Genomic DNA, 7,182 nt, shown 5'->3' on the forward strand with positions numbered 1-7,182 from the left:
TCTAACTAACTATACACCTATAGAAAGTGTACCTAGTCAGTTTATAGTATAGCTCAGGTAAGTCGGATGTCGATCACAGGGAACAGAATTCAGTTAATTAAATTAACTACTTCTAATTAAACTATTAAACAAACTATCATTAGGGGGTTTTTTATTGATTTGTTTAAGATCAGAATAACTTTATATCAACTAGCAAACAAGCAAGCAATGAAAATAAAGTAACTGCAAGAATTAAAAGAATACTTCTGTCTAGATCCGATTTCACCTTCTCCTATAGTTGATTTCCTATGGATAGATTATATTGATTAACAATTATCTAGCTATTATGATCAAATATCTATAGGATTAAATGTCTAGGCCCATAACTCTAATTGGTATAAACTTGAATCGATAGTAACACAATCCTTTTGGGTTGCCCTCAAACCTAGCAATTGGACATGATGATTTTTGGAGAGAGAGGTTGATTTATTATTTGATTAATAAATTGAATAAAATAATTTATTAATATATTATGAGAATAATATATTAATTAGAAATAGTAATATTTAATTAATAATCAATTAGAAATTAATTGGAATTAATATCGGGATTAATGGAATTAATTAAAAGTGCAAGGTCTAAAGTGAATTGTTTAATAGTTGAACAAAAGGCTCCAGAACCTTACACCAGGAGGGTGGACGGTTTCAAGGGGAATAATCTAGGGTTTCTAGATTATCCCATGTGGATAAATATGAAGCTGGATAATTACTAATTTGAAATATTATTATTATATTCAGATTAGGGTTATCTAGGCTTCCTTGTACCACTATATAAAGGACCCTAACCCTAGCATTTTCGGTCACTCATTCTCTTAGAGATATAGCCGAAATTCTAAGCCTCCCCTCTCCTCTCTCCATAATCTTCCTTCTTTCTAGCTTGGGTGTGAACCACTAGAGGCACGATATTTGTGGTGCTTGCTTCCAAAGCTTCTACAAGTTAAGGATAATTGTTATTTGCTCATTAAAAGTATAATGATGTTAAAAAGTAACTAAACCCTTTTATAAAGAATCCCAATCTTAATTACTTTAGGAAAAATGTAATTATGTATGCTAACCCATGAAATTGCACATTACACTTTATAAGTCGGTAGTGGAGCGTGAAATTGCACATTACACTTTTATAAAGAATCCGAATCTCAAGGATAATTGTTTTCGTTTTCTATTGGTGGAATTGGTAAATCGTCATTACCTAACATTATAAAATTTACAATTAGATTACAGCTTCCCTTTTCTAAGTTGTGAATTTTATAGTTGGATCATAGCCTTAATATTTCATTTTTTGGGTGTCTATATTAAGGATTATTCTTATCTAACTAAAACTTCCTTCCTTTTACATATGTCTACTCCAAACGATGCTTCTGGTTCCTCCTCCTCCAATCAAGACTTCTCATTGTTGAACATTTGCTCAAAGGTGACATTGGATGGCACCAATTACGACGACTGGATGCGCAACATCAAATGGCCCTTCGTTTCGAGGACAAGGAGTATGTCCTTGAGAAAGAACTAACTGAGATTGTCGAAGAGAAGGCCACTCTTGAAGAATTAGCCGCCTACAAGAGGCACTATAATGATGCAACAAAAGTTGCTTGCATCATGGTCGCCACAATGCCCCTGAGTTGCAAAGATTCTATAAGGATTATTGGTCGTATGAGATGAACAAGGACCTTGTGGAAAAGTACCACAAGTGAGCTCATCAAGAAATATACGAGGTGGTAAAGTCCCTCATGGCGTGCAAAATAAAAGAGGGAGAATCTGTTTGTGGCCACGTACAGAGAATGGAACGTTACATGGAGCGCCTTGTTAGGCTTAATGTGCATTTTGATGAGGAGTTGGCTATTGACAAAGTCTTGAACTCCTTACCAAATTGTTATGATCAGTTCATCTTGACCTATCATTTGAACAACAGTGAGACCACCTTGGCTCAATTGCACAATCTCCTGTAGACAGTTGAAGCATGTATGAAGGGAAAGAGTATTGCCACCACTCCTGTTAGTGCTCCCTTTCTAGCCATTAGACAAGGAAAGGGTAAAAGTAGGAAATGTCCTCCCAAGAAGAACTGGAAAGGAAAGTCTCATGCAGGGTCATCCAGTAGTGGCCCAAAAGGAAAGTCCAGTTTTGATCACCCACCCTCTTCTGATCCCAAAGAGGCTATCTGCTTTTACTGTAACAACAAGGAGCATTGGAAACGAAGCTGCCCGAAGTATCTGCAAGATATCAAATATGGCAAGGTGAAGCCAACTTCTGTAGCTATATACACTATTTTATCTAATAACTCATCATCTTCTCATTCTTGGGTCCTTGATACATGATGTGGATTTCACATTTGTTCTGATTTGTAGGGGCTAAGAAGAAGTGAGAAGGTGGAGCACGGTAGAATGAACTTGATCATGGCGAATAGGCGATCTTCTCTCCTATTACAAAGATTAGAGTTTATAGTCTAGTTCTTAGTGATGATGTTAGTTTAGATTTAATAAATTGTTGCTACTCCTCAGAAATGACACGAAACATTATTTCCTTTCATGATTTTGTTCATACAAGGTTTCAGATATTCTTTTAATGATTTGAATGGTTCAATTTCTTCTTATAAAAATGTTATTTTTTATTTTGAAGCTTTACCTTGTGATGGTGTGTATGAAACAGTGATGTGTGTAGACAATTTAGGCAATAGTGTATTTCAAATTGATTCGTCTAATGCTATAGACAAAGCATGCTTGTGGCATTGTCATCTTAGACATTTTAAGAAGAAACGCATCGCCCAACTTCAAAAGGATGGAGTGTTGGAATCATTTGACCTAAGGTCGGATGATACATACGAATCTTGTCTTTTGGGTAAGATGACAAAATCACCTTTCACTGGATCTTGTGAAAGAGGTGAAGGTTTGTTGGACCTCATACACACAAATGTGTGTGGGCCCTTCAAATCCACCACAAGGGATGCAAATCGAATTTATGTAACTTTACAGATGATTATAGTAGATATGGCTATATCTACTTAATCAAACATAAATCGGAAACCTTTGAAAAGTTCAAAGAGCTTAAACATGAAGTTGAGAATCAATTGGGCAGGAAGATAAAGATGCTCTGATCAGATAGAGGCGGAGAGTATCTTAGTATCGAGTTCGACGACTACCTTAAGGAATGTGGAATAGTTTCACAATTGACCCCTCCTAGGACACCACAACTTAATGGTGTGGATGAGAGGCACAATCGAACCTTGTTGGACATTGTTCGTTCCATGATGATTCGAGCTTCACTTCCAATTTTGTTCTTGGGTATGCCTTAGAGACTGTCGCCCATATTCTTAATCTTGTCCCAACTAAGAAGGTTGCCAAAACACCTCACGAAATGTGGACAGGGAAGGTTCCCTCGTTAGCACATATCAAGTTTTGGGGTTGTGAAGCTTCTGTTAGACAAGAGACTCACGACAAGCTTGAACCTCGAAGTGAGAGATTGTAACGACCCAATTTTTACGCCCAAAAATTTCGTTTAAAATAAAAGGTTTGCAAAACATTTATAGTAAAACATCATCCGATCATATCATCTCATAAAATATATCTTATGTCTGAAACCAAATCATAAAATAATAATAATAATGTCAGAGTACAATCCCAGAACATCTCATAGTGTGGAAAACCAATGTGTGTGTGTATGATGTGCCGCTACCGCCCCAGCTCCTTCCCCTTCGCTGAAGAGGTACCTGAAACAAAACTGTAAACTGTAAGCACGAAGCTTAGTGAGTTCCCCCATCGTACCACATACCATACAATCACATAACATACAGATACTGTCAGGCATATCTGGGTGCCCGACCTACCCCTTCGATCCTTTCGACCGGATACTGCCTAGCATATCTGGGTGCTGGCCTCCCCTTCGGTCCGTTCGACCGGATACTGCCTAGCATATCTGGGTGCTGGCCTCCCTTTCGGTCCTTTCGACCGGATACTGGGGACTATTTCACCCCTCTACTACTACCACATAACATATATCACATAACCATAATCTGTCTAACATGACTGGGTATGACTACCCCTTTCGGCCCTATCGACCGGAAATCCTGGGGACAATCTCCCCTACTGCTACTAGCATATAACATCATATCATACTAGCACATAAAATATCAGGTAGTAGCAAACCTAGATGATATCACAAAGACAATCATCCAACATACAACTCCTACTGGTGGGCCGGCATTGTGGCCGTAGACCCACCGCTACTGGAAGGTAACTCACCTCGAAAAGTAGCTGCTGGAAGTCTGCTCGCTAGACGTCTGACTGCTGCACCGGTAATCCTCCGGCTATAAATCCATAAACATCGATTAGTCACTCATAAATACCCTTAGGTCAAATGACTGACCTGCCCCTGGTCCAAGGTCAACTCCTTGGTCAAAGTCAACTTCCAGTTGACTGGACTCGCCGAGTCCTGGCACAGACTCGCCGAGTCCCTCTCCCACTATTCCCGTACTAACTCATCAAGTCCCTTTTTCCTACTCACTGAGTCACCCTAACTCACTACTTGGGACGATTAGACCGGCTCGCAATCCGACTCGCCGAGTCCGAGAACAACTCGCCGAGTCCCTACGAGCAGATCTCCTACTCGCTTCCAAATCCTCACCAGAGCATCCATCTTGAGGATTTGGGTTTCTGGGACTTTTGCTACTCGATAAATTGCTAATTCCGCGAGCAGTTACGAAGGGTTGGACCTTCTACACTTAAACCCCTCTTAACTCAGTAACTGTTCATATGACTCACCGAGTTGGAAGAACAACTCGTCGAGTCCCAGGCAATCTTCATAGGACTCGCCGAGTGGTTCATCCAACTCATCGAGTCTAAGACCATCTTCATAGAACTCGCCGAGTGCACTTTGGCACTCGCCGAGTCCCTTCAACCCTCCTTCCAAACAGACCAATTCTTAGGCATGCAACGGTTCCAAACCATAGATCTAAGCTCCTAGGGCATGCTTATCACGTAAAGTTGCAAACTTTACGTGCATGCATGGCCCTATGAGCTCCAAAAGGCAAATCCAAGCTCTTTATGAGGTCAAACACTCAATAGGGACCTCAATCACTTCAACCACAAAGACTTTACATTTCTAAGATGTCCATAAGGTCCAGATCTGAAGTCCTTTCAGAACATGGAGCATAAACACATGGAGTTTGAGGTTTTAGGGCTTGAAAACCACAAATTTGGGACAAAAAGGGAATCTAATGAACTAGTGATCAAGGTAGGAACTTTCCTACCTGAATGGAAGCTTCCCACAATGTAGATTTCGGATCTACTTCCCCTCCTTGCACTCTTAAACCTTCTCCTTCTTCTTCTAAGCTCCAAACTTCCTTCACAATGCCAAAATCACTCACAAGAACAATATGGGGGCTAGGGTTTCGCTCTACAGCTCTTCTGGAAGTGTTAGGGACAAGGGAGGCCGAGTTAGAGTGTTTAAATAGGGTGCAAGCCCCTGGATTAGGGTTTTTGTCCAGACAACGGCTACTCGCCGAGTCCGGGACCCGACTCGGCGAGTCCACAACTTAAACCCCGTGCCCCTTCCCGCTTCTACTCGGCGAGTCGAGCCTTTGACTCGCCGAGTCCAAGGCCAGAATGCAAAATACTCAAAGATTTAAATAAAAGAATACGTACCAAGAACCAGGTGCTACAAATCTCCCCCACTTATTTTAGACTTTGTCCTCGAAGTCTGCTGCTTGCTCCTGAAACAGCTCGGGGTAATGCTCCATCGGCTCCCATGTCCATTCCGAGCCCTTCCGGTGCTGCCATTGCACCTTTACCAGCTCAACCCTCTTGTTCCTCAGATCCTTCGACTTCCGATCGAGGATCGCCACAGGCCGCTCGATGTAATTTAGGCTGTCATCAACCTGAATGTCCTCCAAGGGTACCACTGCTGAGTCGTCCACCAGGCACTTCCGCAGCTGGGAGACGTGGAAAGTGTTGTGGATCTGACTGAGCTCGGCTGGAAGATCCAACCGGTACGCCATCTTGCCCACCCGGGCTACCACCCTGAAGGGTCCAATGTATCTGGGGCCCAACTTGCCTCGCTTCCTGAATCGGATGACGCCCTTCCATGGCGACACCTTTAGGAGGACCATATCCCCGACCTGGAATTCCAGGTCTGACCGACGCTTATCATCATAACTTTTCTGCCGACTCTGAGCAGTCTGAAGCCTGCTTCGGACCTGCTGAATCTTCTCTGTCGTCTTGAGCACTACTTCGGTGCTCCCCATGACTCTCTGGCCAACCTCACCCCAGCATATCGTGGTCCTGCACCTCCTCCCGTATAACATCTCGAAGGGAGGACGATCAATGCTCGCATGATAACTATTATTATACGAGAACTCCGCCAACGGGAGGTAGGTATCCTAACTACCTCCGAAATCTAAAACACATGCCCGCAGCATATCCTCCAGAGTCTGGATGGTCCGCTCGCTCTGGCCATCCGTATGCGGGTGAAAAGCGGTGCTAAAATGCAGACGAGTACCCAGCTCGTCATGAAACTTCTTCCAAAACCTGGAAGTAAACCGGACATCTCTGTCTGAAATCACCGAAACTGGCACTCCGTGCCGCGCCACCACCTCCCTGATATAGATATCGGCCAATTTCTCGGCCGAGATGCTCTCCTGAATCGGGATAAAGTGGGCGCTCTTGGTCAATCGGTCGACAATGTCCCGGATTGAATCCATTCCCCGCGCGGTCCTGGGAAGCTTGGTGATAAAATCCATCGTGATGTCTTCCCATCTCCACAGCGGAATATCCAACGGCTGCATCTTGCCGTGTGGTCTCTGATGCTCGGCCTTGACCTTCCTGCAGGTCAAGCACCGCTCCACGTACCATGCTACATCCCGCTTCATGCAGGGCCACCAATAGTCCAGACAAAGATCCCTATACATCTTCGTCGCCCCGGGATGAATGGAGAACCAGGATGTGTGCGCCTCCTCCATCAGGACCTGGCACACGCCTCCATGATAAGGGACCCACACCCTACGGTGAAGAGTCAATAACCCTCGGCTATCATAGTCGAAAGAGGAAACCTGTCCCACAATCCGCTCACTCTTCCGATGTTCCTCCTTCATAGCCTCCTGCTGAGCCTCCCGGATCCGTTCCAGAAGCGGAGTCACCACCGTCATCCTCAGACAGATATC

The sequence above is a fragment of the Lactuca virosa genome, chromosome 5 (assembly GCF_052849685.1).
Source record: "Lactuca virosa cultivar CGN04683 chromosome 5, Lactuca_virosa_CGN04683_v6, whole genome shotgun sequence".
NCBI classification, from domain to species: domain Eukaryota; kingdom Viridiplantae; phylum Streptophyta; class Magnoliopsida; order Asterales; family Asteraceae; genus Lactuca; species Lactuca virosa.